The sequence below is a fragment of the Nicotiana tabacum genome, chromosome 11, assembly GCF_000715075.1.
Source record: "Nicotiana tabacum cultivar K326 chromosome 11, ASM71507v2, whole genome shotgun sequence".
NCBI lineage: Eukaryota > Viridiplantae > Streptophyta > Magnoliopsida > Solanales > Solanaceae > Nicotiana > Nicotiana tabacum.
Genome location: NC_134090.1, coordinates 98,254,874 through 98,268,796, shown reverse-complemented (window position 1 = coordinate 98,268,796; position 13,923 = coordinate 98,254,874).

Genomic DNA, 13,923 nt, shown 5'->3' with positions numbered 1-13,923 from the left:
AAGTTGAGCATATGTGGTGGACTAGTGCTTTTGAGTCACTTCTTGAGGCTTATTCTTGTCACTTGATTTTTTGAAACTCCCTTGCATATTCTTGAAGTGGTTTTTAAATGAGGGAGTCATTCGGGAAAGATACACATACTTGAGCCTAATTATTAGTACCAACGAAATCCATAAGTATGGTGCTTAATTAGAGAATGTGATTTGTAAATAATAGCAATACCACTTGTGCTCTAAATGGTAAATCCTCATTGAATTGTTGGTTTTGATTTTCTTGAGGACAAGCAAAAGCTTTAAGTTGGGGGTATTGATGAGTGATGATTTTACCACCCATTCTAGTCTCTTTTCTTTAGCTTTTATGTCCTTTAACTATAATATGAGGTCGTTTATGGTGTGTATTGTTAGATTTTCAGGTAAATAATGCCATGAAGTGATTTGAATTCAATTGGAGTGGAATTGAGCAAAAAAGGGTGAAAACATGCAAAAACTCCCCAGTGATTCCGCATCTGCGGAAGGATGGTCGCAGAAGCGAGCAACCCCGCTACTGCGTGAAAAGTTCGGCATCTGCGAAATTGTCTGAGATTGTAAGGAATCACATCTGCGGTTAAATTACCGCTTCTGCGGTGGCACATCTGCTCCTGGTGAACCACATCCGCGGTAACAAAGTTTTAGCTGGCAAATTGCTTCTGCGATGGGATCTCCGCATCTGTGGAGCCGCACCTACGAGGATTCTTCCACAGGTGCGGTAAACGGGCATCAGATATGGGAAAATTAGGCATTTCACATGTTCTCATTTCCAAACCCACAAATACTCGACCTAGCAAAATATTTGGCTTATCTTTGGCTTATTTTCAGTTCCATAGACTAGAGAAGAACAAGTCTTGAAGCTAGCATTTGCACACACACTTGAGTTTTGAAGATTTCAAGCTTGTGGTTAAGGATTTCTTAACCACTTATGTTTATTTATTCATTTTCTTGCTTTGTATTGTATATCTAAGTGTGTAGTATTTATTTCCAACACTTGAATCTAGTTTATGGAAATATTCATAGTTAAAGTGTGGATTAAATACCATGTTGTGCTTATGTATTGAATGATTTTTATCCTTTTATGAAGTGAATTATTGTTACTTTAATTATTCTTGTTCTTTAATGTTTCCAAAGGGATTATCTAACCCTAGGACTCGCCCATTAACTCCGAATTGATTTTGGAAAAGATAATTTGGGGTTGGAAAAGATTAATTAACAAGAACTTGAGGTTTTAACCCTCATTTCATAGATTCTACCTAGGGATAGGATTGAACTACTTGTAGCCATTCTGGGTGTGCTTGATCTCTTAATTGTTTTAGGGATAATTCAATTAGGAAGTCTTGTTATTCTTCGGAAGAAGCTAATTATGAATTATTATCCATGTCTAATTAACATAAACTCGCTCATATTTGTAAAATCGTGAAATACATTGGATCGTTACTTGAGTGTAATTCCCGATGCATCCATACTTGTAGCCATTGATCATTTTACTTGCTTTCTAGGTTAGTTTACATTTCCGCATTTAGATATAAAATATTTTTTAATCCAAAATCTAAGTGTTTGGCATTGCACGGTAAGTATAATTCTCTTACATTCCTAATCGCCTACATATTGTTCTCTGTGGAATTCGACCCCGACTCATAGTTGGGTAAATTATATTACATGCGACCGTGTCCATTTACTTTTTAGTAGTGGATTTGGACGTCATCATAAATCCAGGTAGCTTGGCCAACATTATCATGTCGAGGGTAATAAAGCAACTCGGACTGCTCGACCAAATCATGTCAGCCACTCGGGTCCTAAACAGATTCAACATGGCAAGTGAAACAATGAAAGGAGAAATCATCCTCCAGGTAACCGTGGCTGGCACGACCCAAAATGCCAAATTCCATGTCATTGAAGGAGACATGAGGTATAATGCCTTATTCGGACGGCCGTGGATACACTTCATGAGAGCGGTACCATCAACTCTTCACCAAATGATGAAGTTCCCAACAAAGGACAAAATTAAAACCGTCTGCGAGGAACAACATGCTGCGAGGGAAATGTTCGCGGTGCACGATGTGGCACCGACACTCGCACCTCCGCCAAGAGAGCCGAAAGGTAATCGAGTCACACCCTCGATCAAGCCCGATTAAACAAAATAAAGGACCGTACCGCGTCCTCATCCCGAGTGATTGGAACATATCGATTCTCAAAACATTGCCGGCGCGTCTCACATTAAGGTATGGCTATCTCCCTTTTTGTTTCGTATTTCAAACTAAACTTTATGCAGGCGCCCAATCGAAATAGCCGAAAATACTAACCCAACCCGAAGATCTCAAGGCCTTAACGACATCTGTTGTACTTTTTTCCTTTGGCCGAGCTTCTATCCTGAAGAGGGTTTCACTGGCAAGATTTTTAACGAGGCAACGTCCACGCGGTACCTAAGGAGGATCTGACAAGCGTACAAGGCTTCTTTTGCAATCAACCCCGAACACTAGAGGGCACCCCCTTGAGAGGTCATCCACTCGTAAGAACTAGGGAACGACAAACAAGGTTCTAATAAGAAATGATGTACCGGGCCAAACGATTAAATGAACCATGTCTGCGTAAGCCGGGCTCATGGCAACAAAACAACATGTACTTATGCCAAACAATCAAAGAATATCTTTCGCCAATGCATCTTGTACTCCAAAGAAAATTCAACATTTTCACAGCAAGGACCACTCCATCAAGAACGTCCTGAGATACTCGGAGACTAGTGTCAATAACTCGGCACCCCCATGGCCTCAGGGTCGGAACTTCACACTCATATGCCCTCAACGAGGCATCATGGAAATCATGAAACATCTCCAAAATGGAAAAACGTCCCGAACACTTGGAGACTGGCATCACTAACTCAAAAAGCACATAAACCCAGAGTCGGAAGCTCCAAAATCGTAAGCCCTCAATGAGGCAATTCCGAGCTCACGAATAATGGCCCCCGAGCCTAAGCAAACTAGATGACTCGGATACTGTCGCCAATCGCCACACATTTAAAAACTCGAGGCCATAAGACCCCGAGCGGGTAGACTCGGTCTAGTAAGACCTATCTAAGGCAGCAACAAAACTGTAAAACCTCAAGCAAGGCATGAATCATACTTGTACCAAGTATCAACAAAACTGTAAGACCTCAACCAAGGCATGAATCATACTTGTACCAAGTACCGCACAAACTATAAAACCTCAAGTAGGGCATGAATCATACTTGTACCAAGTATCAACAAAACTATAAGATCTCAAAAGGCATGAAAACTTTGTAAGACCTTACTACAGGCATAAACTTAATCTCAAAGTTTAGGCTATATGTCGCATTTGTAAGACTCCCGAAAGGGCATACCCTCGATATAGACACCTAAACTACTACACTCAGGATCAAAAATGACTCCGCCCAAACATAAATGACCACGGTCATACGGCTGTACCAGCCAAATTAACGCGACTCGGGGACGCTCGACCATCACTACAAAATCATAGGCCATTACATCGAATCTACTTCGAAAAGAACCGGTTAAACAGGCTACCCTCGATAGGCAAAAGAGCTTCGACCATGTCAGCTCCAAATCCCAAGGCTTCGAACTACTCAGCCTACGAGCTAAACCTTCCGAGGTGCTCGAACATCGCCGAAAACAACTTGAAATCGAGGTTCTTCTCGAACCCATGACGGGTCAGGCAAAATCAGTTCAAAAAGTCCTTAACGAGAGGAAAACAAAGCCTACATATGCCTAAGGGCAAATCGTAAGAGACATTGTCGCTAGCCTAACGAGCTTCAGGAACACACGCTAAAAGGTCACAACGACCAAAAACATAAGAGTCATTGTCGCCAGCTTAAAATTTGAAAGCTTGAGGGCCAAAATTAGCTCGAGTCGTAACCCGATTCGGAGACTAGACCCAAAATAGATAACTATACAAGCCTAAGGGAAGGGCGTAAGAGCTGTTGTCGCCAACCCACACAAATACAGAACTTGAGGGTCAAATGTGCTCGAGTCAAAACCGACTCAGAGACTGAACCCAAAATAGTTAAAATACAAATGCCCAAGGGCAAGGCATAAGAGCCATTGTCACCCGCCCATGTAGACACAAAAGCTTGAGGGTCGAATGAGCTCGAGTCAAAGCCCGACTCGGAGGCTAAATCCAAAATAGTTGAGCAAAAGTGTAAGAGCTCTAACGCCAGCTTACACTAAAGGTCGCATCGACTGAGAGCGTAAGAGCCTCCGGGCCTGCCTAATAAGCCCCAGGGCCATATCACAAATCTAAGGATTCTCACCAACTCTGGAACCAGTCCGCCTGGTCAAAAGCAAAGCAGAAAGGGGTATAGAAGAAATAAAACCTCAAGTTTTTCTTTTATTTACAAATGTGAAAAAATGCATTCTCCGTCTACAAGCGTGCCCTGGAGATATCGCCTACAAAATGGCAAAGTCTACGCCCAGCCCCTGAGGGATACGACCTACTAACCTCATATTCACTCTCCTCGGCGTCAGAAAGGAATGACCGAGCATGATGCGCACTCGCCCTCGCTCACGCCAGTCCTTCCGGGAGAACAAAACCCTTGGCACCGATCTACACGAGAACCCTTCTTTTAGATCTGCAACAAGAATATTCTTTGATCCTCTCTTCACGATCGAGGACCCTCTTCAACTCGGCTTGGGCATCGGTAGCATCCTTCAAATAAATCACCATCTCCTGATCAGGCTTAGTCCGATTTAGTGCTGCTTCAGTTCGAGCATCAACGATCTCAGCCCTGACCTTAGAAAGTTCGGATTTGAGCTTCGTGATCATATCCGCTTGAACTGAACTGTTATCACGAGCTAAGTGGAGTTGGACCTCGAAGGCAGGAACTTTAGCCAAGGCACCCTTCTCCTCTGAAGCTTGAGCCTGCACCTGAGCTCTTAGCTCGCCACAGTCATTCCTGACTCGATCGGCTTAACCCCTAAGGCACTCCAGGGCCTCCATCTTTTTCTGCAGCTAGGATAGATGAAGAGTCAACCTAAGAAGTTAAAAATCAAAAGTCATACCCACACAGGACGGGAAGTTACCTGCTCCATCAAATAGCTCTCGTAATTCGAGCTCCGGTACGTCTCATATCACCAGTGTGCCAACTCAACTTTCTTCTCCTTGCAAAGGAGCCCAAGGGACCTACCCTGATCAAGAGCTTTCCTGAGCCTAGCTCCATGACGGAGCAACTCAGACCTAAGCCTGTCAAAGGACTACAAATGAAAAACTTGATAAGGAAGGGAAGATGCGAGATTCGGAAGGCCTGTGCCAAAGCTCACCGCAAAGTTAAATCGGCGGACTTCCTGGAAGGCCGAGCACACCTCTGCTAATCTAGTCCCCTCGGACGTGGAAGAATCAACCCCGGTCGAAGCACGATCACTTAGAGGAATCACCTCTCCAGAACTAGAAACTTCGGGTGCAATAGGCTCGGGCGACGTCTCCTACTCAAAGACTCGACCCCTTTTCTTCCTGTTGTGAGCACCATTGCACTGCAAATGCATATCCCGTTTATCATTGTCGTCCTTTAGCTCGGAAGCTAGGAACCCCTCCCCCTCTTCGGAGGAGAACAGCCTCGCCCTTGGAGATCCTCCGATACCTACGACGGCAAGATTAATACATGAAAAGGGGAAAATGTCTCCCCAAATGTATGGGGGACAGGGAAAAAGCAGTACACACATATACCATGATGTTTTGCTTCCCATCTTCCCCGAGATACAGCTCGCCACCTGCGCTCATCACAAGTTGAATAGGTCGCCAGCTTCCGGACCCAACCAGGCAGATCAAGAACTTCGCCCGGCGCCCATGAAATTGCTACAGAGAAGGGAGAAACACGATTAATAAACTAGTTTCCACCATGAGCAAATCTGAGAAAGCACGAGATGCTCCACTCACGCCTATAATTTCATTCCTCGTGGAATGGCATAAGTTCCACAGGGATAACGTCTGTCGTCCGGACCCGGACGAACAGACTAATCCACTCTTGATCTCTATCTTCCTCATCATCAACAACAAAGGGCGTGGACGAACGGCACCGCAAGGTTAGCAGACCTCGATGATGAAAGGGCCGGTACAGCCTGACAAGTTGACTAAGCATGAATTCAAGCCCTGCCTTCTCCTCAAAAAACCTCATCATCAACACTATTTGCCAAAACGACGGATGTATCTGCGCCAAAGTAACCCGATACTTTAAGTAGAAATCGAGCACGATCCTATGAAGGGGGCATAGTGCGAAAGGGTACAAATACACATTCAAGAACCCATCAGCAAAGTCCGTGATACCCTCATCCGAGGGAAGCACCTACAACGCTACCCCCTCGCCCCATTCGCAGTCTCTCCTCACTAGCTCAAGGTGCTCCTCTCTTATCGAAAATATAGTCTTCAAAGTGAAGTCCCGTGGATCTTGAGCATTGGGAATGGAACTCTCCCCTCTCTGCCGGGCAGACCCTGAAGTAGCAGTCATGGCTATGGCAGAACTAGCAAGTTGAAGAGGGAACCTACGCAAACGCTTTGGTACTAAGGTAACGAAGGAATCAATGCCGAAACAGAAGGATACCAATCTAAAATATTGGGATCTCCCAAGAAGCGGGAGCAATCCCATATATATGTGGGAAAACAACGTCGGACCACCTACCCAAGTTAGGCCTCGAGAGGCTAGTGACCTCAATACCAGTTCCGAGGTGGTACCCGACCTCAAGTACTTCTATCAAAGAAACTTTAGGCCTCAAAAGGCCAAAAACATCATCTCCAGTTCCGATAAAGCATCCGACTTCGAAGGTTCTTCTCAAGAAGAAAAGTAAGCATTTCGAGATCCGTCCATGAAGGCTCGATCCCAGGACATCGCCTAAAATGGGCAACCCCTCAGTGGGGACGTATCTGCAACGTCTTAGGATATTATCTACATCAAGTTCAAAGTAAATCTCCAAGCGCCTGAAGATGACCTTCACTCAGAGACTGCTCTCAAAATTTCAAGGTTCGATGCTCTATCTTCATTAGACTAGAGGGCCTCGACGGCCTGAGTCTGGGGAACAACGGTGGCCTCGGAAAGGAGCCATTTCTATCATCCAAAGACCGAAAAGAATGCTCCCACCCGAGTTAGATGTTGACAATCGTCAACAAAGGCATACATTTAGAATCCCCGCAAGTGCATAAGAATATACAAGAATATGGCAAGTATCAAAGGCAGAAGTCAAGAAAATATCTTTATATTCATAAACATTTGTTTACAACGGCCCTCAAGGGGTCGTTACATATGATTACAAAAGCCGCAAGGGGTCCTTAAACGGAAACAAAGAAACAAAGGGGTGCATATACGTAGTAAAAGCCTAGAGCCTAGTCTACTCTCGAAGGTCCACCACCTGCAACAACGCCTTAGGACATCCTCTCTTCGGGCATGCATCCTCAAAGACAATATCTTCTGAAGTGTTGTCTCCTCAGAAGCCTTATCCCGGCCTTCCACAGTGATACCCCTAGAGGATAAGTCGAGAAGCAGGGAGGGATGAAAAAATGCCATAGACTGCCAAAGGTCGAGGACCCTCACTGGCCAAGAGAGCCTCGGTGAGACAACAGACCTAGTGAACATCGGCCACGCTTGCATGGCTACTTTGAATCCACTTCTTAGGACATTGAGCCGACAAACTACCAGCCCGGGGCGAAGCGCCATGCCGAGCCGATGTATGAAGGTGAGCAGCGGTGTATAATCCGAGCCCCCCGTGAGCAGCGGTGTACAGTCTGAATAATTTTCTAAAAAAGGGAAAGTCAATCCCCTGTATATCATCATCTCGAGCCAATAAAGACAGCAATAGTAGGCGTAACAACAATAACACAAACAACAAGACAGTATGGTCTCGCTTGACAAAGTGAAGCTCAGTCAAAAGACCACCACACGGCCGATGGGAATGCTTCCAAACAACCTTAAGTACCTTAACTCCAAACATGGTGATTAACAATAGAGAAAGATGGCGAGAAGAAAGGAATGAATGAATGGAGGAAGGCACTTGGATAAAAAGATAATACCAGAATACCCCTATTTATAAGATATAATGACACGGCTATCAATGCCTTTGGAAGACTGACCGGAAAGTACAATTAATGCATTCTTGAAGAATTGAATCGACGGCGGTACTATCACTTTGAAGAACGAGAATCGACAGCGCACTGAATGGCGTCGAAAAGACAAGTTCATGGGATGTCCCGGTTATCGTGAAAGCTTACGCCATAGGTTGCGTCATCAGCATGACGTCGTCACGGGAAGTACGAGGAGTCGGATATCAGAATCATTTCCCATTAATTCGTTCTAGGAAACGCGGAAACTATCTGTATGCGGAGAAATTAGAGGGTCCAATTTCTTGCTATTAATTCATTTTAGAAGAACACCTCGAGGCCTCGAGGACGCGAAGCTGTGACCGAGTTCCCTCACTCAAAGATCGTCGAGGCCCGACCTAAACGGAATATCGCTCGAGGCTAGAGTAAAAATAGGGAGTCCCCAGGGCACACGACTAAGTCTGACAACGCCGGCCTGCCTAGTATCTGTATCAGGTTGTCGTGTCTAGCCGTCCCATCTCCATATCTTTGTAATTAATGCTTTTCATACTATCTTGGAACTCTCTTCCTATATAAAGGGGACCCTTACCATTTTGTAAAGGGCGGCTGTTTCTCCAACTATTCTAAACGGAATATACACGAACTCTTTCTTTTCTCTCTAACATATTCTCTCGACATTATTGCTATTGCTTACTACTTTCATACTTGTTCTTCATTTATTACTTGTTATTGGCCATAAAGAGCCTCCTTTAATTATATACAAACTATTAGCCCCTTCCCGATTATCCCCGATAGCTCGAGCCCGAGCCCAGACGTTGACCTCGAGGCCCCTCATCGGTTAGTTCGAGGCCCGAAAAGCTAACCCCTTGGTTTGATTACAAATCTATTTTAGCTCGCATTTTATATTTTATCTTCATATATCTAGCATCAATTGCTTTAAGAACTAGCATAAAAATAGATCACGTATTTTTAGAGTCCCATCAACAAATTTAATTGTTATTACTATTTTCACGGTAAACAAATTGAAGAGGGAATCAAAGGGAAACACTTGGAGGTAAGATTTTTGAACTCAATACTCGATCCTATGTTGATTCTTACTTGTTTAAAAATGAAGTATGTGAAAATTAAAGCCTAAAATTGGGGAATTAGGGCTTGAATTTAGAGAGTGTAAATTGGAAATTTGAGGGGCCATTTGAAGTCTGATTTTGATGTTCTTGGTATGTATAGACTCGTGGGAGGATGAGGATTCTATTGATGTGATTTTTATCGGATTCTGAGACGTGGGTCCGGGGGCCGAGTTTGGCCAACTTTGGGATTTTTGAGTTAATTCAATTATTTTCCCTTGAGCTTTGTTCCTTTAGCGTGTATTAATGATGTGGAAATGATTTTGGTTAGATTCGGAGCAATTGGAGACTGATTCGAGAGGCAAAGGCACCGCAGGCTAGAGTTTGGCCCGGATAGAGGTAAGTAATGATTGTAAATGTTTGTCCTGAGGGTATGAAGCCCCGAATTTCACATCGTTGTGCTATATTAAGGTGACACACACGCTAGATGACGAGCGTGGAGTCGTGCACTATTGGGGATTGAGACGTAGTCCACCCTGAATGACTGTTTTACTACGTATTTGTTTGAAAAATTGTTTGCTATCATCATGTTTTGGGCTAAATGTCATATTTGGGCCTCTTGCCAACTGTTTTGGACCCTTAGGGGATTTTACTGTTATTCATCACTGTTTTGACTTTATACTTGTACTCATTCATGCTATAATCTATTGTTTTCATAACTCAATCATTTTTGCTCCGTTTTTGGCATTTTAAATGATATTTTGGGCTGAACATCATGTGTTACTGTTGTCCGAGTAGCTTGAGAGATTTTTGACTGAGTGAGGCCGAGGGCCTGTGTTGTGAGGATATTATGGGATCGGGTTGCACGCCGCAGCAGTGTGGTACCGATTTATGATTATGAGGTCGAGGGCTTGATTTGTTACGTCACGAGGTAGCTTGATATGAGGCCGAAAGCCTGTTTGATTATGCCACGAGATGGCTTGATATTGCGTTTGAGCCGTAAGGGGCCCCTCCCGGAGTCTGTACACCCCCATTGAGCGCGGGTACCCAGTGTGATATGTGATATAGCTCGAGGGGCTGATGTTGTTCCATGTTATTGCCCGAGGGGCGGTTCTCGATTTATGTTATGCCCGAGGGACTGATTACGAGTGATTGTGAGGTATCCTGAGGGGCTGGTTCTGTTGATATTATGCACGAAGGGCGATTTATGATACATGTTTTGCCCGAGGGGCTGCTTCCGTTTCTATCATGTTTACTCACTGTTTTATCACTCGTTTGAAACTATTGAAAATTTGTTTTAAAAGGTTTTTACCGGAACTGAGCATGATTTACGAAGTAAATGATTTCTGTACTGTGTTGGAACTATCTTGCATTTGTTGTTGCATTTTGATGTGGTTTACGTGTTTTCTTACTGCTCAGCTTTCATTTACCTTTATTACTTACTGAATTGGAGTACTCACATTACTCCCTGCATTTTGTGTGCAGATTCAGGTATTTTTGAACCCGGTAGCGGGTGTTGATTGCTCAGAAGCAGAGTCATCGGAGTTTAGCAAGGTAGCTGCCTGGCGTTCGCAGCATCCCTCTTGTTTTCATTAGACTATATCTAGTACATTTTCAGACTTTTCGTTATATTCAGACCTAAGTAGGTACTCGTGACTTGTGACATCCCGATGTCGGACTTGTATATTATTTCAGTATTGTTCATTTAGACTTACATTATGAAGCATTTGTCTAATTAAAGGCCTAAAATGATTCTTATTGATTAAAGGTTAATTTGGGAGTTGTGTCGGCTGATCTAATTTCACAATAGGCGCTATCGCGACCGGGCCGGTTTTAGGGTCGTGACAATTTGTAATATACAAGATTTTTTATCATTTTTTGCGCATTTTTCTGAATTTTAAAATAATTTGTTGATAATTATCCTATTTTTCAAATACTTGGATTTTTATCAATTCATTGTCATTAAAAAAACGAAAAAATAATTACGACGATATTACTATAGCTTGCATTTTTCAATACATGCTATAAGCGACACTTTCAATTAAATAATTATTTTTTAATTTACAATGCAGTCTATTAATCATGACAGTTGGTAGAATTTATTTTTTAAACGGATCAACTCCGATCAAACACCATGTCCCGTCAGCACATGTGATGTGATTACACATTGTAATGTGACAATGCATCTTGATGTGACATGACACTTTTTATCGAATGGGTAAAGACCCATATTTAGATCTTAACCTCTCATTCTTCTACTCCTTACACGCTACGCTGATATACATACTGTTGATGGCCAATTTTGACCAGCATTTCAAAATTAATTTATTTATACTTAATAGTTTATCTAATAAATATTTTGAAAATGTTTTCAAACAACAACAATTATTTTGAAAAGATTAATTTAGTATTAAGAGTTTTAAAATTAATAATTCAATGTTGTAATTATACCATGCTTGCTATTATTAATTTTATTAAACATCAGATAGGCTTTATATTTGATTCAATGAATTATTTCTTACATTCTAATTAATTCGATTACTATGTTAATAATTTAACATTAATTCTATGAAGTACTTTATAAATAATTAATTACAATAGTTAGTAATGTATATGATAATTAACCCGAAAAGTGCTGGAATTCTACACTACCTGTACTGATCAGGATAGTTTCATAATAGGTGCGGGTTTTATATGATTCACCCGGATAGTATAATCCATTAATCAGATATCTCTGAAATATTTTCCACGGTTCTTCTTTTCTCTGAATCTCAGAGTTTTCAAGGAGAAATATCATTTCTCTCTTTGGTAACTTTTCATATGACTTGATATCGTCATTGTCATAAAATGGCTAAAGGATATAATTGCAAGTCTCTATTAAATACAAAATGACCATCTCTTAAATTTATTTGGCCCAAATGACAAGCCTAAATTCGGAAAATGCCAAGTCCAAACAACTCCTCTCTCTCCACTTTAGCAATCCATGCAACTTTCATTAGACCAATCCGCGATTGCCACATCTCCGGTCTCCCGCACTCATAAAACAAACACAACTAATCCGGGGCGTCTATTTCTTAGATCAATGGCCCATGATTTTTACTCTATTTTCCTCTTTAATTTTTAATACCTAGAAGTTTAATCTTGACCGTTGGATCACAAGGATCCAAAGGCCACCAAATTTTTTCACAAAACTGATTTAATCCCTAAATATCAGGATCGTTGATCTTTTAGATCAATGGACTAGATCAATTCTCTCCATTTTAACTCAGAGACGGCCAACCTCATCTCCCTAACCCAAATTCATTTTATATTCACACAACCGCCCTCATTTTCCCTTTCGTTTACTCTTTTCTCAATCTCCCATGAACATCAATCAACAAACCTTGCACAAATTCGTGCCAGGTCATGAGATCTCTCATCAAATCATCTCTCCTGCTTATATTATCCATGAATCCCGCTGATATTTCCATTTTTGTTCATCAAATCTGAAGCACCAGAAGCTAAACCTTAGAATCAAAACATCATTTCATCTTTGTTCTCTTAAGTCAAACTCGTAGAATCACTCGCTTTGTCCTTAGGCTATGAAACCTGTGATTTTCTTTCCATTTCATTGGTTGAATTTCAAAAATCCCAAATTCAAAACCCTAGAACAATTGGTGAAGGTTGAACCCTCAGAGATTCCTTGTGCTCTATTAAATTAGTGGCATGCATGACCACTTTTCAGTGTCATCATCATTATTCTTTGTCCAGAGGTTAACCGCAGCGACCTCTGGATGTTGTGCCTTTTATCTGGCGGGTTTTCTTTCAATGGACAGTTTCCCTCTCTCAGGTAAAAGTTATCACTGTTCTCACCTCTGTCTTTTCTAATTTCACTCGATGTGTCACGACCCAATTTCTCCCTCCATGAGTTGTCATGACGACACCTAGTATCTACGACTAGGTAAGCCTAACATTTTTGCGAGAAATGAACAAAAGCATGAACATTAACTACTAATAGTAACAACATCTAATAAGCAACGCAATGCCACTCGGCATATACAATTATCACTTCATAAAAAGTATGAAACAATTCCCAAAATTCGAAAACCCGCAAGTCACAAGCTACTAAGAAGTTTTAACCGTTCTATACATCATTCTACAGAAAGAAGGAAAAATGAACAAAGGGGGATAGAGGGGGACTCCGAGGATCTGCGGGCGCGGGCAGATGTACCTTGAAGTCTCCAATAGGCAGCAACCACTAAAACTAGTGATAAGGCTGGTAAGATGAACCTGGATCTGCATACGAAAAACATGTGTAGGAAAGGGCATGAGTACATTAGAATGGTACCCAGTAAGTGCCAAGCCTAACATCGGTCGAGTAGTGACGAGATCAGGTCAGGGCCCTACTAGTATATATATAATAAAATTCAACAGAAAGAAATATCATAACAAGAATAAATATTAAAACTTAACAAGAATATAAGCATAGAAGAACAACAGCTCAGAATACAAAGATAACAACATGAGATCTCCCAGGATACCGCCCCGTAGTCCCAAACATAAATGTGCAGGGGATCTCCCATAATACTATTCCGTAGTCCCAAAGTAAATATAAAATGCTGGGGGATCTCCTGGAATATCGTTCCGTAGTCCCAAAGCAAAATGCAGTACAGGGGGATCTCCCGAAATACCGTTCCGTAGTACCAAAGTAATTATGCATCTCAAACAATAGAATTTCAACTACAACATAAAAGTCCTACAATTTATACTAAGCACAAGTCAATGAAGAAGTAGGAAATTT